General features: G+C 49.4%; 1 long non-coding RNA gene across 1 annotated transcript; it reads left to right on the top strand.

The window, feature by feature from the left end:
- The first annotated feature begins 35 nt into the window (after positions 1-35).
- LOC141581274 (uncharacterized) lies at positions 36-26,062 on the top strand. Its single transcript, XR_012513843.1, has 7 exons — positions 36-451; positions 929-1,110; positions 7,656-7,757; positions 7,884-8,194; positions 10,697-10,958; positions 14,584-14,693; positions 25,680-26,062. It is a non-coding gene; the product is annotated as an uncharacterized LOC141581274 (long non-coding RNA).
- Position 26,063: the final 1 nt, after the last annotated feature.

A 26,063-nucleotide genomic window follows, 5' to 3' on the forward strand; every position in this document is an offset into this window, starting at 1 on the left:
TGATGACTCACCCACCCCTTCCCACCCACCACCCACACCTGGCACAGACCCTGGCCCTGGGGCAAGGCTGGAGATATGGGAGCTGCGCCTCTTCCTGGGAGCCCTGATCCCCTCCACCACCCAGGGCCTGCATGCCCTGCCCCCTTCTAGGAGCTGATAATAAGAGGGACCATTTAATAATAATGAACTCACAGCAGAGAAGGCTCCTTGTCCCACCGACCCTCCAGCCCTGTCTTCCCACTGCCTGGCACATGGAGAGCCTCTATCTCATATTATGTATTTATTTATTATTTGCAGACCTGTCTGAAAGAAGTAATTTCTTTTCTTTTATTCACAGACATAGTCGGTCCTGGGAGGCCGGTCTGGGTGGGAACTCCAGACCCTTCTCTCCAGCTGAGAATCTTCTGCCTGGACCGAGGATGTCCTTGCTGAAATCGCAGCTTCCGCCTCTGTAAGGTTAACAGCAGCCACAGCAGCAGCCATAGTGACAGACAGGGTGGCTTCACAGGGCGGGGGTGAGGGTGCCGCCTGATCTGCTCAGCGCTGCACCCTGGGTCCTGGAGTGTACTTGGCTCGGGGGAAGTCCTCAGTGAGGAGGGGTGAAAGGAGGGGATCGACTGGGGCTACACCTGTCATTTCCTAGGTCCCTGGGCTGCCCAGGATGTGCAGGAGATCACTGACTGGGGCCCCATAATTCCAGCAGGGAGGAACACGGGTCACTCCCATTGTACAGAGAAGAAGGCTGAGGCTGGGATCGGAAGGGATTTGCCAAAGGCACCAGTGGTACAGGATCCTCTGCCCTGACCTCTGGCTCTCCCGACCTCTGGGTGCACCTCTCCCGTGGGTTGTGTCTCTGGCTGCCTCCCTCTGTCCGTGTCTTTATCTAACTCTGTCTACGGCGTATTCCTGTCCCACTTTTCTCTTTCAGGTCTCCCTTGTTCCTCTTTCCAGGGCTGCTACCATCATCCCACCAGGTTTGCAGGTCAGGATGAACTGCTGGACCATCCACGACCCCATCACCACCTAGATCAAAAGCAGAGCAAGATAAAGACCATCCTGCCAGTACCCAAACAGCCCGGTTGGGCCCAAGACTCTGGAAGAGAATTCAAGGTTGGGGAACTGGCTTGGGGGAGGGGTGGGGAGGGCTGACAGATGTTTCTGGAAGGCAGGGATGGTGTGGGGGCTGAGCAGAATCCGCTCTTAGCAGCCCAGCAGCCCTCCTGGACTTTTTCCACCCTCCACTCTGGCTCCTGCCCCACCCAGCAGGCTGCAGCGGCGTGGGCAGAGGCAGGCTGGCAGTGGAAAGTTTGGATGGAGGCGTCAGGGTCGGAACCATCCTCCACCCTCTGCCTCCCAGGGCCCCAGCCTCTTTCCTCCTCCCCACACACTCCAAGGCACCGAGCTTGGGTGCTCGGGAACATGAGCTCAGAGAGGGAGGCTGGTAGCTGCATTTTGGTGGGAGGCTGCAAGCATCCCCATTCTGCAGAGGACAAAAACTGAGGCTTAGACAGGGGCCACCTCTCAGCCAAGGAAGCAGCCAGGCCCTGGGCTCCAGAGGGGTCTCTGTGCCAAGGACACATTATGGGCACGGACAGAGAGGACAGCAGGGTGTCAGGTGATCACACCACCAGCCCAGCTCAGTTAGTTCCTGAAAATGTTCCCTTGAATGGTAGACTCCATCATTCTAACGTTATTCACCATGATAAAGAACACACTCTTGGGCCGGGTGCAGTGGCGGTGGCTCACGCCTGTAATCCCAGCACTTTGGGAGGCTGAGGTGGGCAGATCATGATGTCAGGAGATCGAGACCATCCTGGCTAACATGGTGAAACCCAGTCTTTTCTGAAAATACAAAAAATGAGCTGGGCGTGGTGGCACACGCCTGTAATCCCAGCCACTCAGGAAGGCTGAGGCAGGAGAATCACTTGAGCCCAAGAGGTCAGAGGCTACAGTGAGCTATGATCACACCAGGGCTCTCCCGCCTGGGCAACAGAGTGAGAACTTGTTCACGAAACGAAAAGAAAAGACACTCCTTATATTACTTGATGCATCTTTCTGTACCTTGCTATTGTTTCCCATGAATATCTTTCTATTTATTTCTTCACTGCAGCTGGATATGACTTCACACCCAGCCAGCCTGCAAGTCCCAGCTTGCCTTAAGTGATTGGCTAATCTATTGCAGTCAATCTGTTATCAGTCTAAAAGGCTTTCCCTTCACTGAGATATGCATCCTTGATGGGTTCTTATTCATTAGTGTTGGTTATCTTTCTCATCAGTTATAATATATATTTTTTCTTCTTCTTTTTGGCAGTCTCTCTCTGTTCTGCAGGTTGGAGTGCAGCGGTGCGGTCTGCAACCTCCGCCTCCCGGGTTCAATTGATCCGCTTGCCTCAGCCTCCTGAGTAGCTGGGATTACAGGCACACGCTACCACACTCAGCTAATTTTTGTATTTTTAGTACAGACAGGGTTTCACCATATTGGTCAGGCTGGTCTTGAACTCCTGACATCGTGATCCTCCCACCTTGGTCTCCCAAAGTGATGTGACTACAAGCATGAGCCACTGTGCCCAGCCTGAAATAATATTTTCGTGAGCCTTTTTTCTTTTTTTTTTTTTTTTTTGAGGAGGAGTCTTGTTTTGTTACCCAGGCTGGAGTGCAGTGGCGCCATCTCAGCTCCCTGAAACCTCTGCCTTCCAGGTTCAAGTGATTCTTCTGCTTCAGCCTCCTGAGTAGCTGGGATTACAGGTGCCTGCCACCATGACTGGCTAATATATATATATATTTTTTCTTTTTTTGAGACGGAGTTTCGCTCTTGTTACCCAGGCTGGAGTGCAATGGCGCGATCTCGGCTCACCGCAACCTCTGCCTCCTGGGTTCAGGCAATTCTCCTGCCTCAGCCTCCTAAGTAGCTGGGATTACAGGCACGCGCCACCATGCCCAGCTAATTTTTTTGTATTTTTAGTAGAGACGGGGTTTCACCATGTTGACCAAGATGGTCTCGATCTCTTGACCTCGTGATCCACCCGCCTCGGCCTCCCAGAGTGCTGGGATTACAGGCTTGAGCCACCGCGCCCGGCCGACTGGCTAATATTTTTAGTAGAAATGTGGTTTCACATGCCGGGCACGGTGGCTCAAACCTGTAATCCCAGCACTTTGGGAGGCCGAGGCGGGTGGATCACGAGGTTGAGAGATCGAGACCATCCTGGTCAACATGTGAAACCCCGTCTCTACTAAAAATACAAGAAAACTAGCTGGGCGTGGTGGTGCGTGCCTGTAATCCCAGCTACTTAGGAGGCTGAGGCAGGAGAATTGCCTGAACCCAGGAGGCGGAGGTTGCGGTGAGCCGAGATCGCGCCATTGCACTCCAGCCTGGGCAACAAGAGCGAAACTCCGTCTCAAAAAAAAAAAAGAAATGTGGTTTCACCATGTTGGCCAGGCTGGCCTTGAACTCCTGACTTCAGGTGATCCAGCTGCCTCAGTCTCCCAAAGTGCTGGGATTACAGGTGTGAGCCACTGTGCTCAGCTGCTTTTTTTCCAATTTTAAATAGTTAATATAGACTGGGTGTGATGGCACACACCTGTAGTCCCAGCTACTTGAGAGGTTGAGGCAGGAGAATCGCTTGAACCTGGGAGGCGGAGATTGCACCGCAGCCTGGACAACAAGAATAAGACTCAGTCTCAAAAAAGAATAATAGTAGTAGTAGTAATAATAAATATATGTATTTCCCAATAGTATTTCTATCAAGGTATCCTTCCCATAAAATAAAAGATGTAGATATTAAAGACATAGTTCACTGATTTTGAGAAATGTGGAGACCTATCTAACCACCTCCTCAATTAAGTTTCCTGGAGTCCAGGAAATAGTGGCCTCTCCTCTTGTTCCAGGAAGCCACTGGCCATTGTCACTCCTGACCTTTTTTGACATGGGGTCTCACTCAGTCACCCAGGGCGGAGTGTAGTGGTATAATCTCTGCCCACTGCATTCTCAGCCTTCCAAGCTAAAACCTCCTGGGCTCAAGGTATCCTCCCATTTCAGCCTCCCAAGTAGCTGGGGCTACAGACACAGGTCACCACGCCTAATTGTTTGTGTGGTTTTTGTCATAGGGTTTTACCATGTTGCCCAGGCTTGTCTTGAATTCCCAGAGTCAAGCGATCTGTCTGCCTCAGCCTCCCAAAGTGCTGGGATTACAGGTGTGAGCCACTATCCCTGGCCACTCCTGAGCATTGAACAGCCACCGGAGTTCATTTGTTTCAAAATAAAGAAGGGGGAGTAGACTGATTTTTCTGACTTCATGCCTCTTTTAGGAATCACTTAGATGAAAAGTAGTTAATTGCACAACAGGTGGCTGTAGAGATTTGAAATTCAGGCTCCATGAACGTCATTTTTTTGGTGACATTTTGGTTTTTTTTTTTGTACACAGTGAAGGTAATTCAGGGGCTGCTTTCTGTAAATCAACATTCTGATGATGAAAATGACACTTAGAAATCTCACTTTGTTCTTGGCCAGGCGTGGTGGCTCACACCTGTAATCTCAACACTTTGGGAGGCGAAGGTGAGTGGATCACCTGAGGTCAGGAGTTTGAGACCAGCCTGGCCAACATGGTGAAACCCCGTTTCTACTAAAAATACAAAAAAAAAAAAAAAAAAGAAGAAGAAATAAAAGAAAAAAAAGCTGGGAATGGTAGTGCATGCCTGTGATCTCAGCTACTCAGGAGGCTGAGGAGGGAGGATCACTTGAACCTAGGAGATTGCACCACTGTCCTCTAACCTGGGTGACAGAGCAAGACTCCATCTGAAAAACAAACCAACAAACAATCCAGAAATCTCACCTTCACTTTATTCTTAAGCTTTTATACCCATTGGAAATCATACAGCTCTATTTTTATTTTTATTTTTTATTTCTTTCTTTTTTTTTGAGACGGCGTTTGGCTCTTGTTACCCAGGCTGGAGTGCAATGGCGCGATCTCGGCTCACCGCAACCTCCGCCTCCTGGGTTCAGGCAATTCTCCTGCCTCAGCCTCCGGAGTAGCTGGGATTACAGGCACGCGCCACCATGCCCAGCTAATTTTTAGTATTTTTAGGAGAGACGGGGTTTCACTGTGTTGACCAGGATGGTCTCGATCTCTTGACTTCGTCATCCACCCGCCTCGGCCTCCCAAAGTGCTGGGATTACAGGCTTGAGCCACCACGCCCGGCCTTATTTTTATAAATATAGTAAATATTAATAGAACAATCCAGTGGCTGCTGAGAAAAAGCCTATTCTCTAGTGTTCAGTTCCATTTATAAATCTAGTTAATTAAACTCTCTTATTTAAAACTGAATGCATAATTTTACAGGTCATTCATTTTTCAGTGTTTCAGTTGCTCCATAAACTCTTTCAAGTAATTCCTGTAAATTTCCAAGTGATTCTTATAAATTTCTTTTTTTTTTCGTTATTTCTTTTTTTAAATTTATTTATTTATTTATTTATTTTACAAGGCAAGATCACCTCCGTTTCTCAGGGGAGGAAATAGAGACTCGGGAAGTGTAGGTGACCTGCCTGAAGACATACTATTGAGAAAATGATTAATCTGAAATTCAGACTCCGTTTCTTTTCTTTTTCTTTTTTTTTTTTTTTTAATATAAGAAAAAGAATAAAGAAGAGGAAGAAAGAGAAAGAGGAAGAGGGAGAGAGGATGGGGGTATTGCTTTATTGCCCGGGCCAGAATGCAATCTAAATATGGGTGTGCCTATAATTGTCCTATAATGGAGACATAAAAGAAAATGAGGGAAGAGAAAAACAAACAAGGAGCCAACCAACATTTCGTTTAAACTTCTAAGTTGATATGATGTGGTACTGATAAGAGTGTATATTTTGTGGGGGCCGGGCGCGGTGGCTCAAGCCTGTAATCCCAGCACTTTGGGAGGCCGAGGCGGGTGGATCACGAGGTCGAGAGATCGAGACCATCCTGGTCAACATGGTGAAACCCCGTCTCTACTAAAAATACAAAAAACTAGCTGGGCGTGGTGGCGCGTGCCTGTCATCCCAGCTACTCAGGAGGCTGAGGCAGGAGAATTGCCTGAACCCAGGAGGCGGAGGTTGCAGGTGAGCCGAGATCGCGCCATTGCACTCCAGCCTGGGTAACAAGAGCTAAACTCCGTCTCAAAAAAAAAAGAGTGTATATTTTGTGTATTTTAAGTGGAGAGTTCTATAAATGTTAATTACGTTTACTTGTTCCAGATCTGAGTTCAAGTCCTCGATATCGCTGTTAATTTTCTGTCTCATTGATCTAATATTAATATTGAAGTCTCCCACTATTATTGTTTGGGAGTCTAAGTCTCTTTATTAGTCTTGTATGTCTGGGTATTCCTGTATTGGGTGCGTATATATTTAGGATCTTTAGCTCTTCTTGTTGTTGCATTGATCCTTTTATCATTATATAATGTCCTTCTTTGCTTCTTTTGATCTTTGTTGCTTTAACGACTATTTTATCAGAGGCAAAAATTGTAACTTCTGCTTTTTATTTATTTATTTTAGCTCTCTGTTTGGTTGGTAAATCTTTCTCCATCCCTTGTTTTGAGTCTTTGTGTATCCTTAAATGTGAGATGGGTCTGGGTGCAGCATACTGATGGGTTTTAGTTTTTTATTCAAATTGGCTGTCTGTCTTTGGATTGGGGGATTTAGTCGATTTAAATTTAGAATTAATAATGACATATGTGAGTTTAATACTGCCATTTAATATTAGCTGGCTATTTTGCCCATTAGTTGATGTAAATTCTTCATTTTATTGATGCTCTTTTTAGTATTTTTTAGAAAGGCTGATACTGTTTGTTCCTTTCTATGTGTAGTGGTTCTTTCAGAAGCTCTTGTAAAGCAGGCCTGGTGGTGATGAGATCTCTGAGTACTTGCTTGTTCACAAAAAACTTTATTTTTCCTTCACTTATGAAGCTTAGTTTGGCTGGATGTGAAATTCTTGGTTGAAAGGTCTTTTCTTTAAGGATGTTGAATATTGGTCCCCACTCTCTTCCGGCTTGTAGGGTTTCTGCTGAGAGATCTGCTGTAAATCTGATAGGCTTCCCTTTGTGGGTGACCTGACCTTTCTCTCTGGCTGCCCTTAGTATTATCTCCTTTATTTCAACCCTGGTGAATCTGACAATTATGTGCCTTGGAATTGCTCTTCTTGAGGAATATCTCTGTGGTGTTCTCTGTATTACCTGGAGTTGAATATTATCCTGCCTTACTAGGTTGGGAAAATTTTCCCGAATAATATCCTGAAGCGTATTTTCCAGCTTGGATTCATTCTCTTCGTCACATTCAGGTACACCTATCAAGCGTAGATTAGGTCTTTTCACATAGTCTCATAATTCTTGGAGACTTTGCTGTTTCATTTTTATCCTTTTTTCTCTAATCTTCTTGTTTTATTTCATTGAGTTGGTCTTCAACCTCTGATATCCTTTCTTCTGCTTGATCAATTCGGCTGTTAAAACTTGTGCATACTTCACGAAGTTCTTGTATTGTGTTTTTCAGCTCCATCAATTCATTTATATTCCTCTCTAAATTGTGTATTCTTGTTAACATTTTGTCAAACCTTTTTTTAAAGTTCTTTGTTTCTTTAGATTGTGTTAGAACAAGTTCTTTTAATTCACAGAAGTTTCTTATTATCCACGTTTTGAAGCCTGCTTCTGTAATTGGAACACACTTGTTCTCCATCAAGCCTTGTTCCGTTGCTGATGAGGAACTGTGATCCCCCGCTGAGGAAGAGGCATTCTGATTTTGGGTATGTATTCTCAGCCTTTCTTGGCTGTTTTCTTCCCTTCGTTGTAGATTTATCCATCTGTGTTCTTTATAATTACCGTCTTTGTAATTGAGTTTCTGAGTGGACATCCAACTTACTGATTCTCAGTGCCGAAATCTGAGCAACCCACTGCGCCGACTAAATCAGCGGCGTTAAGGTTGATGGTGCTTTTCTGACTCTGCACCAAGAACCGATGCTCTGAGGCGCCGGCAAAACCGCCTCGCCGGTCACAAGAGTCGCGCTGGCGACCCGTGGGGCTCCTCCACTGGGAATCTCCTGATGCGTGAGCAACAAGAATTCATGTGAAGGTGTGGCGTCCTCTCGTTCTCTGTGCTTTCACTGGGAGCTACAATCCCGAGCTGCTAGTGATCAGCCATCTTGGATCTCTCTCGATTCTTAGAAATTTCAATGCTTACACGGTAAAATACATGCTTGGCTTTTTCTTCTTCCTTCCGTTCCTTCCTTTGCTGAACAGTTCGGCCCTAAAGCCATTATGTGGGGCTGAGCAAGGTCATGGTGGCCCTGAATGGGCTGACTGGGGCGGGACGTCCTTGGGGGAGGTGTTTGGGGGTCAGGGCTGAGCAGGTGAGGAGGGCTGAGCAGAGGCTGCCCCGAAGGGCCCAGTGGGGTGAGAAGGGCCAGCAGGACACATGGGAGGGAGCCTGAGCTCCCAGCAGGGGAGGAGGTCGCTTGCGTGGGGTAGGTGCCCACCGAGGGGCATTGGAACTGGCCTCCGGGGGAGGTGCCGTGTGAGAGTCAGGGATGAGGACTGGAACTGCTTGCTTTCTCCGGGAGGGAGTTACAGATACGGAAAGGGAGAGGCAGCCTTCAGCCTTGTTGAGCTGGACTGGAAGTGGAGGCATTAGCGTGAGCTAATGGTTTGAGGAGTGGGTATTTGGTGGGGCAGGTTTAGACTCTTTATTATTTATTTACTTACTTACATACTGAGATGGAGTCTCGCTCTGTCGCCAGACTGGAGTACAGTGGCACAATCTTGGCTCACTGGAACCTCCGATTCCTGGGTTCAAGCCATTCTCCTGCCTCAGCCTCCTGAGTAGCTAACAGGCACCTGCCACCATGCCCAGCTAATTTTTGTATTTTTACTAGAGATGGGATTTCACCATGTTGGTCAGGCTGGTCTCAAACTCCTGACCTCATCATCCACCCACCTCAGCCTCCCAAAATGCTGGGATTACAGGTTTGAGCCACCACGCCCAGCCTTTTCTTTCCTTTTTGAGACAGGGTCTCACTGTCACTCAGGATGGAGTGCAGTGGTTCAGTCTTGGCTTACTGCAGGCTCCACTTCCCAGGCTCAAGCAATCCTCCCATATCAGCCTCCTGAGTAGCTGAGACCACAGGCCTGCACCAACATGCCTGGCTAATTGTTTTATTTTTCAGAGACAGGGTCTCACTATGTTACCCAGGCTGGTCTTTAACTCCTGGGCTCAAGCAGTCCTCCTGCCTTAGCCTCCCAAAGTGTTGGGATTACACTCTGCCCCACCTCTTTTTTAAAAAATATGATAAAATATATGCAGGCTGGGCACGGTGGCTCCTGCCTGTAATCCCAGCACTTTGGGAGGCTGAGGCAGGTGAGTCACTGCACTCCAGCCTGGGTGACAGAGCGAGACTCCGTCTCAAAAAATAATTTTATGGTGAAACCCAGCAGATACCCAAGTGATTCATCTCAATGTCACCAGTAAGGAGACAAGGGGAATCGGGTGCCCCTGATGGGATGTGCACAGCGCCACTTCTGGGGTTCTTCTTCTGCCAAAAATGGTTAACTTGCAGATGAGGCTAATCTATAGATGAGGAGACACCACACTGACCCGTAACCTCCAACAGCCTCAAGCTCTTGAGGGACAAAGGATGCCAGAGTACCCATTGGAGACTGAGGGGAGGGAAGCAAAGAGACATGGTAACCGAACCCTGTGGTTTCTGAAGCGGGTGCTCTGCTGCAAGGGACTTGATTGGGACGCCTGGCACAACTCGAATGGGGTCTGAAGACCTGATGATGGCAGCGGGGACTCCGTGGTGACTTTCTGATAGTGATGGGTGCTGACAGTAGTCCCACTTCTTTTTTTTTTTCTTTTTCTTTCTTCTTTTTTTTTAAAAAGATGGGGTTTCACCATGTTGGTCAGGCTGGTCTTGACCTCGGGTGATCTGCCCGACTTGGCCTCCAAAGTGTTTGGATTACAGGCGTGAGCCACTGCGCCCGGCCAATAGTCCTACTTAATAGAGAATTCCCATTAGAGTATTCAGAGCTCATGGGGCTTCATATTGGTAACTTACTCAAATGGTGCTGTATTTGCAACTACTGTATATTTGCAATTTTCCAGAATTTTATTTTATTTACTTACTGTTTTATGGTGCTTACTTTTTTTTTTTTTTTTTTTTTTTTGAGACAGATTTTTGCTCTTGTTGCCCAGGCTGGAGTGCAATGGTGCGATCTTGGCTCACCGCAACCTCCGCCTCCCAGATTCAAGCCATCCTCCTGCCTCAGTCTCCCGAGTAGCTGGGATTACAGGCACCCACCACCATGCCCAGATAATTTTTGTGCTTTTAGTAGAGACGGGGTTTCACTATGTTGGCCAGGCTGGTTTCGAACTCCTGACCTCATGATCCACCCGCCTCTGCCTCCCAAAGTGTCGGGATTACAGGCGTGAGCCGCCACACCTGGCCGATGCAAACCTTCTGAAAGGTCAGAAGGTTTTGCGGAACTGCAGGGGAGAAAAGCTGAAGGCAGCTGTTCTGTAACCTTGAGGCAGAGGGCAAGGAGTAGGCACAAGGGAGTGTAGGGGAATTTATCTCAAACAGCCTTGCTTACTTACATGGACCAGAAACTGACCTTTGATCATCTGAGCTCGAGGTTCCTGAAAGGGGAACAGTAAATGTGAATTACCTACAGGTTGTGTTTGCTTCAGGTTTTCGGCATTGTGCCTGCGCTGAATAAAAGCAAGCAGCTCCAGCTTCTCGGGGCTGCTCTCTGGCCGCTAGAGCCAGGCAGTCACCCTGCTGCTCCGACACTGCATACCTGTGTCTGAGGACTCATTTCATCCGTCGGCCAGGGTCTGCGGGACAGACCCAGCACTGGAGTGCAGTGGCTCCATCATGGCTCACTGCAGCCTTGAGCTCCAGGGGTAAGCGGTCTTCCCACCTCAGCCTGCTGAGCAGCTGGGATTACAGGTGTGTATGAACAAAAGTTTTTTATATTTTTTTGTAGAGCTGGGGCCTCACTGTGTTGCCCAGGCTGGTCTTAAACTCCTGGGCTCAAATAATCCTCCCACCTTGGCCTCCCAAAGTGCTAAGATTGCAGGCATGAGCCACCCTCACCCGGCCAGCATAGTTCCAAGTTGTGGCATGAATGGGTACCTCATCCCTTTTTATGGCTGAGCAATATTCGATTGTATGAATATACCATAGTTTGTTCTACATTCAGCAGCTGATGGAGAAGGGGGGTCAATAGGGTCTCCTCAGTTTGCCATATTGGCATGAGGATTACTTGGACCTAAAGACACTTGAGGAATAGTAGATCCTAGAAGAGCATTCTCATCTCTCCTTTCCTTCCTGAAACCGGAGATCAAGCCTGGGCGCGGTGGCTCAGGCCTGTAATCCCAGCACTTTGGGAAGCCAAGGCAGGCAGATCACCTGAGGTCAGGAGTTCAAGACCAGCCTGGCCAACATGGCGAAACCCTTTCTCTACTAAAACTACAAAAATTTAGCTGGGCACGGTGGTGGGTGCCTATAATCCCAGCCACTCTGGAGGCTGAGGCAGGAGAATCACTTGAATGCAGGAGGCAGAGGTTGCAGTGAGCTGAGATCATGCCACTGCGTTCCAGCCTGGATAACAGAGCAAGACCCTGTTGCCAAAAAAAACAGAGAGAGAGAGAAACACCCATGTGTGCCAGGCATGATGACTCACACCTATAATCTCAGCACTTTGGGAAGCCAAAGCAGGCGAATCACTAGGTCTAGAGATCAAAACCATCCTGGCCAACATGGTGAAACTCCGTCTCTACTAAAATACAAAAAATTAGCCAGGCATCGTGGTGGGCGCCGATAGTCCCAGCTACTCAGGAGGCTGAGGCAGGGGAATCGCTTGAACCTGGGAGGTTGAGGTTGCGGTGAGCCGAGATTACACCACTGCACTTCAGCCTGGCGACAGAGCAAGACTCCATCTCAAAACAAGCAAACAGGCCGGGCGCGGTGGCTCAAGCTTGTAATCCCAGCACTTTGGGAGGCCCAGGCGGGTGGATCACGAGGTTGAGAGATCGAGACCATCCTGGTCAACATGGTGAAACCCCGTCTCTACTAAAAATACAAAAAATTAGCTGGGCATGGTGGTGCGTGCCTGTAATCCCAGCTACTCAGGAGGCTGAGGCAGGAGAATTGCCTGAACCCAGGAGGCGGAGGTTGCGGTGAGCCGAGATGGCGCCATTGCACTCCAGCCTGGGTAACAAGAGCGAAACTCTGTCTCAAAAAAAAAAAAAACAAGCAAACAAACAAACACACACCCATGTGGAAGATGCCCTCCTGGTACCAGGAGAAAAGAAATCTTCTTCAAAGGGGGCGGACAGCCATGAGAATTATGTCCCAGCAGACCTTGTTCAAGCCATGCTTGTCTTCCTTGTACCTCCCCACATCATTCACTTTCCCACAATCATCTCGTTCAACCTCACATGAAAGCATTCCGGTTTTGCCACTTTTTTGGGTGTTCATTTTCTTATGAAGGCTCCCAGGTCATGAAAAACTTACATTCAATGTATGCTTTTCTCCCATTAATCTATGTTATACCTTTTTTTTTTTTTTTTTTCTAATGGAGTTTCGTGGCCGGGCATGGTGGCTCAGGCCTGTAATCCCAGCACTTTGGGAGGCCGAGGTGGGTGGATCACCTGAGGTCAGGAGTTTGAGACCAGCCTGGCCATCATAGTGAAATCCCATCTTTTTGTTTTGTTTTTTTTTTTGAGACGGAGTTTCGCTCTTGTTACCCAGGCTGGAGTGCAATGGCGCGATCTCGGCTCACCGCAACCTCCGCCTCCTGGGTTCAAGCAATTGTCCTGCCTCAGCCTCCTGAGTAGCTGGGATTACAGGCACGTGCCACCATGCCCAGCTAATTTTTTGTATTTTTAGTAGAGACGGAGTTTCACCATGTTGACCAGGATGGTCTCGATCTCTCGACCTGGTGATCCACCCACCTCGGCCTCCCAAAGTGCTGGGATTACAGGCTTGAGCCACCGCGCCCGGCCGAAACCCCATCTTTAAAAAAAAAAAAAATGGAGTTTCGCTCTTGTTGCCCAGGCTGGAATGCAATGGCCTGATCTCAGCTCACTGCAACCTCTGCCTCCCGGTTTCAAGCAATTCTCCCACCTCAGCCTCCTGAGTAGCTGGGACTACAGGCGTGTGTCACCACACCGGGCTATTTTTTGTATTTTTAGTAGAGTCAAGGTTTCACCATGTTGACCAGGCCAGTCTCGAACTCCCGACCTCAGGTGATCCACCTGCCTTGGCCTCCCAAAGTGCTGGGATTACATGTGTGAGCCACTGCGCCTGGCGTTCTTATGCCAGCTCTATACTCAGGCCCACTAGAGACCCTCGGAGGAGAGAGGTAAAGTTTTCTTCCCCTGTAATGGACATTTGAGTTGTTCCCACTGTTAGGCTGTTATGAAAAATGAAAGCTTCTATGAACAGTTTAAATATTTATTGTGAACATGTTTTTATTCCCCTTGGGCATATACATAGGAGTAGAATGGTTGAGTCCCAACTGTAACTTACGTCACACTTTCCTCCCTTATTCAACAGTCAATAAAGGTTGGTAAATTTCCTCTGGCTGTCCTGTTGTTCTCTTTGAATTTGGAAGATCCTCCACTCTTTTTGGTTTGCGTGACATTGACTCTTACTCCCAACTATGGCCGGGCGCAGTGGCTCATGCCTATAATCCCAGCACTTTGGGAGGCTGAGGCAGGTGGATCACCTGAGTTCAGGCATTTAAGTCCAGCTTGGCCAACATGGTGAAACCCTGCCTCTACTAAAAATACAAAAAGTTAGCCAGGTGTAGTGGTGCATATCTGTAATCTCAGCTACTCGGGAGGCTGAGGCAGGAGAATCACTTGAACCTGGGAGGCGGAGGTTGCAGTGAGCCGAGATTGCGCCATTGGAATCCAGCCTGAATGACAGAGTGCGACCTTATGTCAAAAAAAAAGAGGAAGGAATGGGACCCACATTCAATTAAGATTCATAGTCTGTGGCAAGACAGAACCCCCTAGAGGAGGCTCTGAGAGGCTGAGGCAGGAGGATCATTTGAGACCAGGAGTTCAAGACCAGCCTGGGCAACATAGCAAGAACCCATCTCTAGAAGAAATAAAAAGCTGGACATGGCCAGGTGTGGTGGCTCATTCCTGTAATGCCAGCGTTTTGGAGGTGAGGTGGGTGGGTCACCCGACGTCAGAAGTTTAAAATCATCCTGACCAACATGGCAAAACTCCGTCTCTACTAAAAACACAAAAATTGGCCGGATATGGTGGCGTGCGTCTGTAGTCCCAGCTACTCGAGAGGCTGAAGCAGGAGAATTGCTTGAACCCGTGAGGCAGAGGTTGCAGTCAGCTGAGATCCTATACTCCAGCCAGCCTGGGTGTCAGAGAGAGACCTTGTCTAAAAAAAAAAAAAAAAAAAAAAAAAAAAAAAATCCCCTACTTAGGAAAGATGGATTAATCCCTTCTGTTCTGTCCACAGGCTCTCGTTTTCTGCTTAGGACTTCAAAAGTGAAAGAAGCAAGAACTTGTCATTCTGAAATGTCTTTTATTATTTTTCTAAGGCTGCAGCCTCGGCCACCCGCAATCTGCCTTCTCAGGAGCGGCAGGTGGAGCATGGGTAGACACTTTGTTCCCGAGTACCGAGAGTCGCCAGCTTTCCACCGGGCAACAGGTGAGTCTTCTCATCAGCCTCTCCTCTAGCTCCTCCAGCCGCACCCATGTTCAGTTCCACTGCCGTATCACGCCACTTCTCTCCTGTCAGGCTTGAGGTTCCTGGTTGCTGGCAATAGAAGCCTCCTCAGCTAGTTGACAGAGATTACTAGGGGATATTGATAGCTTACAGGATTTTCAGAGGACCAGGAAATAAGCTTCCATGTTGCAAAGCTTGAGGGTTGATGCAGAGAGCATTCCCTGGCCACAGCTCCCTAGGCTGTTTAGAAAAAAACAAGTATCTCCATCACCAAACTAGCCAGAGGGCCCATCTCCCTTCCTCACCTTCACCTTTTTTTTTTTTTTTTTTTTTTTTTTTTTTTTTTTTTTGAGACGGAGTTTCGCTCTTGTTACCCAGGCTGGAGTGCAATGGCGCGATCTCGGCTCACCGCAACCTCCGCCTCCTGGGTTCAGGCAATTCTCCTGCCTCAGCCTCCTGAGTAGCTGGGATTACAGGCACGTGCCACCATGCCCAGCTAATTTTTTGTATTTTTAGTAGAGACGGGGTTTCACCATGTTGACCAGGATGGTCTCGATCTCTTGACCTCGTGATCCACCCGCCTCGGCCTCCCAAAGTGCTGGGATTACAGGCTTGAGCCACCGCGCCCGGCCCTTTTTTTTTTTTTTTTAAAGACAGAGCGTTGCTCTGTTGCCCAGGCTGGAGTGCAGTGGTGCAATCTCGGCTCACCACACCCTCCCTCTCCCAGGTTCAAGCGATTCTCCTGCCTCAGCCTCTCAAGTAGCTGGGATTACAGTGCGCCACCATGCCCAGTTAATTTTGTGTTTTTAGTAGAGATGGGGTTTTTCCATGTTAGTCAGGCTGGTCTTGAACTCCTGGTGGAGTGCAGTGACTTGCACCTGTAATCCCAGCACTTTGGAAAGCTGAACTGGGAAGACTGCTTAAGGCCAGGAGTTTGAGACCAGCCTGGGCAGCACAGCAAGGCCCCTGTCTCTACAAAAAAATAAATAAAAGTAAAAAAAATGAGCCAGTTGTCGGCCTGGCATGGTGGCTCACACATGTAATCCCAGCAATTTGGGCAGCTGAGGCAGGAGGATCTCTTGAACCTGGGCCATTGAAGCTGCAGTGAGGCAAGATCACACCACTGCACTCCAGCCTGGGTGACAGAGTAAGATCCTGTCTCAAAAAGAAAAGAAAAGAAAAGAAAAAACTAGCCAAGTGTGGCGGCACAATCATCGTCCTATTGACCACTCCAGAGACTGAGAAAGTCACTTCATCCCAGGAGTTCGAGGCTGCAGTGAGCTGTGACGGTGCCACTGCACTCCAGGCTAGGTGACAGAGCAAAATCACAGAGCAAGACCATATTCCTTCCTTCTCTCCCTCCTTCCTTCCTCCCTTCCTTCCTTCCTTTCTTCCTTCTTTCTCTCTTTCTTTTAGACAGGGTCTCGCTTTGTCCGCCAGGCTAGACTGCAGTGGCACAATCTCAGTTCACTGCAACCTCCACCTTCCGCATTCAAGCGATTCTTGTGCCTCAGCCTCTGCAGTAGCTGGGATTATAGGTGCATGTCACTATGCCAGGCTAATTTTTTTTTGTATTTTAGTAGAGACAGGGTCTTGCCATGTGGCCTAGGCTGGTCTCAAACTCCTGAGCTCGGGCAGTCTGCCTGCCTCGGCCTCCCAAAGTGCTAGGATTTCACACGTGAGCCATAGTGCCCAGCCATAGACCACATCTTAAAAAAAAAAAAAAAAAGGCCGGGCGCGGTGGCTCAAGCCTGTAATCCCAGCACTTTGGGAGGCCGAGGCGGGTGGATCACGAGGTCGAGAGATCGAGACCATCCTGGTCAACATGGTGAAACCCCGTCTCTACTAAAAGTGCAAAAAATTAGCTGGGCATGGTGGCACGTGCCTGTAATCCCAGCTACTCAGGAGGCTGAGGCAGGAGAATTGCCTGAGCCCAGGAGGCGGAGGTTGCGGTGAGCCGAGATCGCGCCATTGCACTCCAGCCTGGGTAACAAGGGCGAAACTCCGTCTCAAAAAAAAAAAAAAAAAAAAAAAAAAAAAAAGGCCGGGCGCGGTGGCTCAAGCTTGTAATCCCAGCACTTTGGGAGGCCGAGGCGGGTGGATCACGAGGTCGAGAGATCGAGACCATCCTGGTCAACATGGTGAAACCCCGTCTCTACTAAAAATACAAAAAAAACTAGCTGGGCATGGTGGCACGTGCCTGTAATCCCAGCTACTCAGGAGGCTGAGGCAGGAGAATTGCCTGAACCCAGGAGGCGGAGGTTGCGGTGAGCCGAGATCGCGCCATTGCACTCCAGCCTGGGTAACAAGAGCGAAACTCCGTCTCAAAAAAAAAAAAAAAAAAAAAAAAAAAGTTTTTCAGGGGTGCAAACTTGGCTTGGGGAAACCCAGTTCTATGTGGATCTAGCTGCAAACAACTCTAGGAAATGTAGTTTTTTTTGTTTGTTTGTTTTTTGAGACGGAGTTTCGCTCTTGTTACCCAGGCTGGAGTGCAATGGCGCGATCTCGGCTCTCCGCAACCTCCGCCTCCCGGGTTCAGGCAATTCTCCTGCCTCAGCCTCCTGAGTAGCTGGGATTACAGGCACGTGCCACCATGCCCAGCTAATTTTTTTGTATTTTTAGTAGAGACGGGGTTTCACCATGTTGACCAGGATGGTCTCGATCTCTCGACCTCATGATCCACCCACCTCGGCCTCCCATAGTGCTGGGATTACAGGCTTGAGGCACCGCGCCTGGCCAGAAATGTAGTTTTTAACTTCCAAATGCAAGAAAGGAGGCCAGACCAGGTGTGGAGGTTCACACCTGTAATCCCAACACTTTTGGAGGCCGAGGCAGGAGGATCCTTGAATTCCAGAGTTTGAGACCAGCCTGGGCCACATAGTGAGACATCATCTCTACTAATTAAAAAAAAAAAAAAAAAAAAAAAAAAAGGCCGGGCACAGTGGCTCAAGCCTGCAATCCCAGCACTTTGGGAGGCTGAGGTGGGTGGATCACGAGGTCAAGAGATCGAGACCATCCTCGTCAGCATGGTGAAACCCCGTCTCTACTAAAAATACAAAAAATTAGCTGGGCATGGTGGCTCGTGCCTGTAATCCCAGCTACTCAGGAGGCTGAGGCAGGAGAATTGCCTGAACCCAGGAGGCGGAGGTTGCATTGAGCCGAGATCGTGCCATTGCACTCCAGCCTGGGCAACAGGAGTGAAACTCTGTCTCAAAAAAAAAAAAATTAACTGGGTGTGGTGGCCCAGGCCTGTAGTCCCAGCCACTTTAGGGGCAGAGGCAGGAGGATCGCGTCAGCCCAGGAGGTTGAGGCTGCAGTGCGTGGTGGTCAGGCCTGGGCAGCAGAGCAAGGCCCTGCCTCAAAAAAAAAAAAAAAAAAAAAAAAAAAAAAAAAGCCAGCCAGGGAGTGAGTTAGAAGCTGAGTAAACCCATCTTCAGTGGTGGTTACCAAATTACTTGGGAAGATAGAGTTAGTTACATAGTAGGTAAATGTCTTTAACTGTGGGAACAGTTAGCATTCACTAAAAAGATTTTTAAGTGTATCCTTTTCATCAGTGGAATGTTAGTATATAACACCAAAGCAGTCCCTGAAGTATCTTCACTGTGTATAAAAAATAAGCAAAACCACAAGAGTCAGTGGCTCACACCTGTAATCCCAGCACTTTTGAAGGCTGAGGTGGGTGGATCACTTGAGGTCAGGAGTTCGAGACCATCCTGGCCAACATGGTGAAACCCCGTCTCTACTAAAAAATACAAAAATTAGCTGGGTGTGGTGGCGTGCGCCTGTAGTCCCAGCTACTCAGGAGGCTGAGGCAGGAGAATTGCTTGAACCCAGGAGGCGGAGTTTGCAGTGAGCTGAGATTGTTCCACTGCACTCCAGCCTGGCGCCTGGCAACAGAGCGAGACTCTGTCTCAAAAAAACAAAACCAAGGCCGGGCGCGGTGGCTCAAGCCTGTAATCCCAGCACTTTGGGAGGCCGAGGTGGGTGGATCATGAGGTAAAGAGATCAAGACCATCCTGGTCAACATGGTGAAACCCCGTCTCTACTAAAAATACAAAAAAATTAGCTGGGCATGGTGGCACGTGCCTGTAATCCCAGCTACTCAGGAGGCTGAGGCAGGAGAATTGCCTGAACCCAGGGGGCGGAGGTTGCGGTGAGCCGAGATCGCGCCATTGCACTCCAGCCTGGGTAACAAGAGCGAAACTCCGTCTCAGAAAAAAAAAAAGAAAAAAAAAAAAACCAAAAAACCAAAAACAAAGCAGAAACCTAACAATAACCCAAAACATCACCAATAAAATGACATTGACAGAATTGGGGGTTTTAAATCCCTACAAACACTTAGTGTGCAATTAGTCACTTTTTACCTAAATTATATCCTAAAGGAGGCCTAAAGTCAGAAAAATCAGTCTGTCCCCACCTCCTTTCTCATTTTCACAGCAAATGAACCTTTTTCTTTTCTTTTTTTTTTTTTTTTTTGAGACAGAGTCTTGCTCTGTTTCCCAGGCTGGAGTGCAGAGGCATGATCTTAGCTCACTGCAACCTCCACTTCCCAGGTTCAAGTAATTCTCTTGCCTCAGCCCCTCCAGGAGCTGAAACTACAGGCACGCGCCACCACGCCTGGCTAATTTTTTTTTTTTTTTTTTTTTTTTTTTTTTTGAGACGGAGTTTCGCTCTTGTTACCCAGGCTGGAGTGCAATGGCGCGATCTCGGCTCACCGCAACCTCCGCCCCCTGGGTTCAGGCAATTCTCCTGCCTCAGCCTCCCGAGTAGCTGGGATTACAGGCACGTGCCACCATGCCCAGCTAATGTTTTGTATTTTTAGTAGAGGCGGGGTTTCACCGTGTTGACCAGGATGGTCTCGATCTCTTGACCTCGTGATTCACCTGCCTCGGCCTCCCAAAGTGCTGGAATTACAGGCTTGAGCCACCACGCCCGGCCTAATTTTTGTATTTTTAAGTAGAGATGGGGTTTCATCACATTGGCCTGGCTGATCTAGTACTTCTGACATCAGATTGATCTGCCCGCCTCAGCCTCCCATAGTGCTGGGATTACAGGCGTGAGCCACCACGCCCAGCCTGAACCCCCTGCCCCTTTTTTTTGAGACAGGGTCTCACTGTCTTGCCTAGGCTGGTGTGCAGTGGTGTGCTTTCAGCTCACTGCAGCCTCGACCTCCAGGGCTCAGGTGATCCTCCTGCCTTAGCCTCCCGAGTAGCTGGGACTACAGCCACACACCACCACAACGGATCAGTGGAAACTTTGTGGCTACTAACTGCTCAGGAGTGACAGTGGCTTCCTATGGCAGAAGGAGCAGTGACTGTTTCACCAGGAAACTTGATTGGGGAGGTGCTTACACAGGTGACTTCATGTGTCAAAATTCATTGAATTATTCCTTTAAAATCTGAACCTTCCACTGGGTACAGGGGCTCACACCTATGATCCTAGCAGTTTGGGAGGCCAAGGCAGGTGGATCACTTGAGCCCAGGAGTTTGAGAACAGCCTGGGCAACATGGCGAAACCCCATCTGTACAAAATAATACAAAATCCACCAAGTGTGGTGGCACACTCCTAGAGTCCCAGCTACGCAGGAGGATGGGGTGGGAGGCTCACTTGAACCCGGGAGGCAGAGGCTGTAGTAAGTTGAGGTCGTACCACTGCACTCTGCCTGCGTGACAGAGCGAGACCCTGTCTCCAAACAACCACAACAACAAAAACAAAACTTTTATTTAACAGGAAAAATACCTCAATGAAATAACAATTGGGAACTACATGCATTAGTTCTTTCTTTTTTTTTTTTTTGAGACGGAGTTTTTGCTCTTGTTACCCAGGCTGGAGTGCAATGGCGCGATCTCGGCTCACCGCAACCTCCGCCTCCTGGGTTCAGGCAATTCTCCTGCCTCAGCCTCCTGAGTAGCTGGGATTACAGGCATGCACCACCATGCCCAGCTAATTTTTTGTATTTTTAGTAGAGACGGGGTTTCACCATGTTGACCAGGATGGTCTCGATCTCTTGACCTCGTGATCCACCCGCCTCGGCCTCCCAAAGTGCTGGGATTACAGGCTTGAGCCACCGCGCCCGGCCGCATTAGTTATTTCAAACTGAAGACTCATAAAAATATTACTGTGGCCAGGCCTGTAATCCCAACATTTTAGGCCAAGGTGGGAGGATTGCTTGAGCCCAGGAGTTTGAGACCAGCCTGGGCAACCTAGTAAGACCTCCTCTTTTTTTTTTTTTTTTTTTTTTTTTTTAATTTTATTTTTTTGAGACGGAGTTTCGCTCTTGTTACCCAGGCTGGAGTGCAATGGCGCGATCTCGGCTCACCGCAACCTCCGCCTCCTGGGTTCAGGCAATTCTCCTGCCTCAGCCTCCTGAGTAGCTGGGATTACAGGCATGCGCCACCATGCCCAGCTGATTTTTTGTATTTTTAGTAGAGACGGGGTTTCACCATGTTGAGCAGGATGGTGTTGATCTCTTGACCTTGTGATCCACCCACCTTGGCCTCCCAAAGTGCTGGGATTACAGGCGTGAGCCACCGCGCCCGGCCTGTAAGACCTCCTCTCTAGCAAAAAAGAAAAACAAAAAGGAGCTGGGTGTGATGGTATTTACCTGTAGTCCAAGCTACTCCAGAGGCAGGAGAGTCAGCGAGCTCAGAAGAGCAAGGCTGCAGTGAGTCATGACCACACACACACACAGCAAAACCCTGTCTCAAAAAAAAAGAAAAAAGAAAAAAGAAACGGGCCAGGCTCAGTGGCTCATGCCTGTAATCCCAGTGCTTTGGCAGGCAGATCATGAGGTCAAGAGATTGAGACCATCCTGGCCAACATGGTGAAATCCCGTCTCTACTAGAAATACAAAACTCAGCTGGGAGTGGTGGCGTGCGCCTGTAGTCCCAGGTACTCGGGAGGCGGAGGCAGGAGAATCGCTTGAATGCGGGGGCAGAGGTTGCAGTGAGCCAAGATCACGCCACTGTACTACAGCCTGGTGACAGAGCAAGACTCCGTCTCAAAAAAAAAAAAAATTATTGCACAACTAATGAGAAAGATACCACAATTAAATAAGAACCTATCAAGGGCTGGGCATGGTGGCTGATGCCTGTAATCCCAGCACTTTGGGAAGCTGAGGTGGGTGGATCACTTGAGGTCAGGAGATGGAGACCAGCCTGTCCAACATGGAGTAACTCCATCTCTACTAAAAATACAAAAGTTAGCTGGGCATGGTGGTGAGCACCTGTAATCCTAGTTACTCAGGAGGCTGAGGCAGGAGAATTGTTTGAACCCAGGAGGCAGAGGTTGCAGTGAGCTGAGATCACACCACTGCACTCCAGCCTGGGCAACAGAGTGAGACTCTGTCTAAAAAAAAAAAAACCAGGCCGGGCGCGGTGGCTCAAGCCTGTAATCCCAGCACTTTGGGAGGCCGAGGCGGGTGGATCACGAGGTCGAGAGATCGAGACCATCCCGGTCAACATAGTGAAACCCCGTCTCTACTAAAAATACAAAAAATTAGCTGGGCATGGTGGCGCATGCCTGTAATCCCAGATACTCAGGAGGCTGAGGCGGGAGAATTGCCCGAACCCAGGAGGCGGAGGTTGCGGTGAGCCGAGATCGCGCCATTGCACTCCAGCCTGGGTAACAAGAGCGAAACTCCGTCTCAAAAAAAAAAAAAAAAAAAAAAACCATCTAGGACGCAGATCTGTTACCAGTTATCAGAAAGCAGTCAGGACTTCAAGCTGATAGCAGAGTGAACACAAACCCTTGGCCAGTCAGCAAAGGCCCGTTGGGACTCGCAGGTTGGCTGCATGTGAAGTTACATCCAGCCACAGTGAAGCAATCACTAAAAAGTTGGCACACAGCATGAGGCATCAGTAATGTGAGGCGTGTCGTCTTCTTTTTTTTTTCTGATGGAGTTTTGCTCTTTTTTTTTTTTTTTTTTGAGACAGAGTTTTGCTCTTGTTACCCAGGCTGGAGTGCAATGGCGTGATCTCGGCTCACCGCAACCTCCGCCTCCTGGGTTCAGGCAATTCTCCTGCCTCAGCCTCCTGAGTAGCTGGGATTATAGGCACGCGCTACCATGCTCAGCTAATTTTTTGTATTTTTAGTAGAGACGGGGTTTCACCATGTTGACCAGGATGGTCTCGATCTCTTGACCTCGTGATCCACCTGCCTCGGCCTCCCAAAGTGCTGGGATTACAGGCTTGAGCCACTGCGCCTGGCCTCTTTTGTTTTTGAGACAGAGTCTCACTCTGTCACCAGGTGCCAGGCTGGAGTGCAGTGGCGTGACCTTGGCTCACTGCAATCTCCACCTCCCGGGCTCAAGCAATTCTGCCACAGCCTCCCGAGTAGCTGGGATCACAGGTGCGTGCCACCACGCCCAGCTAATATTTTTGTATTTTTAGTAGAAACGGGGTTTCACCATGTTGGCCAGGATAGTCTCGATTTCTTGACCTTGTGATCCGCCCGCCTCGGCCTCCCAAAGTGCTGGGATTACAGGCGTGAGCCACCGCGCCCGGCCCGGAGTTTTGCTCTTGTTGCCCAGGCTGGAGTGCCATGTCTCCATCTTGACTCACTGCAACCTCTGCCTCCAAAGTTCAAGCAATTCTCCTGCCTCAGCCTCCCTAGTAGCTGGGATTACAGGAGCCCACCACCACACCTGGCTAACTGTATTTTTGATAGAGACACGGTTTCTCCATGTTGGCCAGGCTGGTCTTGAACTCCCAACCTCAGGTGATTCGCCCACCTCGGCCTCCCAAAGTGCTGGGATTACAGGTGCGAGCTACTGCACCTGGCCAAAGAGTGTCTTCTTTATAATGGTGAATAATGTTAGAAAGATGGAGTCCGCCATTCAAGAGAACATTCTTGGGAACTAACTGAGCTGGTAGTATGATCACCTGACACCCTGTGTCCTCTCTGTCTGTGCCTATGATGTGTCCTCGGCACAGAGACCTCTCTGGAGCCCAGATCCTGACCGCTTCCTTGGCAGAAAGGCTGTCCCTATCTAAGCCTCAGTTTTCTCCCCTGCAGAATGGGGGCGCTTACGGTCCTCACCAAAATGCAACTGCCAGCCTCCCTCTCTGAGTTCATGTTCCCAGGAACTGGTCCCCAGCTTGTTGCCTTGAGCGTGTGGGGAGGGGGCCTGGGGGTGGGAGCCTGGGACACAGAGGGTGGAGGATGGTTCTGGGTCTGGTGCCTCCACCCAAACTTTTCACTGCCAGCCTGCCTCTGCCCAGGCCTCTCAGCAGCCTGCTGGGTGGGGCAGGAGTCGGGTGGGGGGTAGAAGAGGTCAGGGGGGCTGCTGGGCTGCTAAGAATGCTTTCTTTTTCTTTTCTTTTTTTTTTTTTTTTTTTTTTGGGATGGAATCTCACTCTGACCCCCAGGCTGGTGTCCAGTGGCACGATCTCGGCTCACTGTAACCTCAGCCTCCCAGGTTCAAGCAATTCTCTGCCTCAGCCTCTGGAGTAGCTGGGATCACAGGCGTATGTCACCACGCCCAGCTAATTTTTTGTATTTTAGTAGAGACAAGGTTTCACCATATTGGCCAGGCTGGTTTGAACTCCTGACGGTGTGATCCACCCACCTGGGCTTCCCAAAGTGCTGGGATTACAGGCATGAACACCACGCCCTGCATCTTTTTTTTTTTTTTTTTTTTTGAGACAGAGTCTCTCTCTGTCACCCAGGCTTGAGTGCATTGGTGTGATCTTGGCTCACTGCAACCTTCGCCGCCCCAGCTCAAGCAATTCTCCTGCCTCAGCCTCCCAGGTAGCTGAGATCACCCACCACTACGACCAGCTAATTTTCTATATTTTTTTAGTAGAGAAAGAGTTTCACCATGTTGGCCAGGGTGGTCTCGAACTCCTGACCTCAAGTGATCTGCCCACCTCGGCCTCCAAAAGTGTTGGAATTATAGGCACCAGCCACCACACCCAGCCAAGAGTAGTTTCTCTTCAGCTCCCACACCATCCCTGCCTTCCAGAAACATCTTTCAGTCCTGCCCACCCCTCCCCCAATCTACTTTCCCAACCCTGGATTCTCTTCCAGAGTCTTGGGCCCAAGGGGGCTATATCCGAGCTGGCCCTCACTTTGCTGTGTTTTGGGTCTGGGTGGTGAAGGTGGGCTGGGCCACCCACCACCATAAAACCTGCCTCATCCTGACCAGTAAGCTTGGTGGGATGATGGTGACAGTACTAGAAGGAGGAACAGGAGAGATTTGAAGGAGAGAAGTGAGACAAGAATACGCCGCAGACAGGGTTAGAGACAGAGAAGGACAGGGAGGCAGCCAGCCCCAGAGACAGAACCCACAGAAGCGCAGTCAGAAGTCAGAAGAGCCAGAGGTCAGGGCAGAGGGTCCCGCATGGCTTGTGGAAAATCGCTTCCTATCCCAGACCCAGCCTCCTCCTCTATACGATGGGGGCGACCCATATTCCTCCCTATTGCCATTACGTGGGTGTGTGGCCGGGTGTGGTGGCTCACACCTGTAATCCCAGCACTTTGGGAGGCTGAAATGGGTGTATCACTTGAGGTGAGGAGTTAAGAGACCAGCCTGACCTACATGGAGAAACCCCATCTCTACTGAAAACAAAAAAATTAGCCAGGCATGGTGGTGGGTGCCTGTAATCTCAGCTACTCAGGAGGCTGAGACAGGAGAATCTCTTGAACCCAGGAGGTGGAGGCTGCAGTGAGTTGAGATCATGCCATTGCACTCCAGCTCCGGCAAGAGAGCATGACTCCTTCACAAAATTTAAAAAAAGTTATGGGGGTGCAATCAGTGATTTCCTGCATATCCTGGCAGCCCAGAGGCCTGGGAAATGACAGGGTAGTCCTAGTGGCTCCTTCCTTTCACCACTCCTCTCTGAGGACTGTCCACGTGCTGTGCAGACTTCAGGACCCGGGGTGCAGCGCTGAGTGCACCAGGCAGCCCCCCAGCCCCGACTCTGTGAAGCCTCCCTGTCTGTCACTATCGCTGCTGTTCCCTTACAGATGTGGAAGCTGGGATTTCAGCGCAGACACCCCCAGTCCAGGCGCGGGAGGTTCCCAGCTGAAGAGAAGAGTCTGGAGTTCCCACCCAGCTTGGCTTTTCGAGACCCATCATGTCCATGTATAAAATGAGATAGAGGCTCTCCGTGTGCCAGGAAGCAGGAAGACAGGGCTGGAGGGCCGGTGGCACAAGGAGCCTTCTCTGCTGTGAGTTTATTATTAAACGGTCCCTCATATTATCAGCTCCTAGGAGGGAGACAGTGAACTCGGGCCTTGGGTGGTGGAGGGGATCAGGGCTCCCAGAAAGAGGCGCCACTCCCGCCTCACCAGCCTTGCCCCAGGGCCAGGGTCTGTGCCAGGTGTGGGTGGTGGGTGGGAAGGGGTGAG

The sequence above is a fragment of the Saimiri boliviensis genome, chromosome 14, assembly GCF_048565385.1.
Source record: "Saimiri boliviensis isolate mSaiBol1 chromosome 14, mSaiBol1.pri, whole genome shotgun sequence".
Taxonomy (NCBI): domain Eukaryota; kingdom Metazoa; phylum Chordata; class Mammalia; order Primates; family Cebidae; genus Saimiri; species Saimiri boliviensis.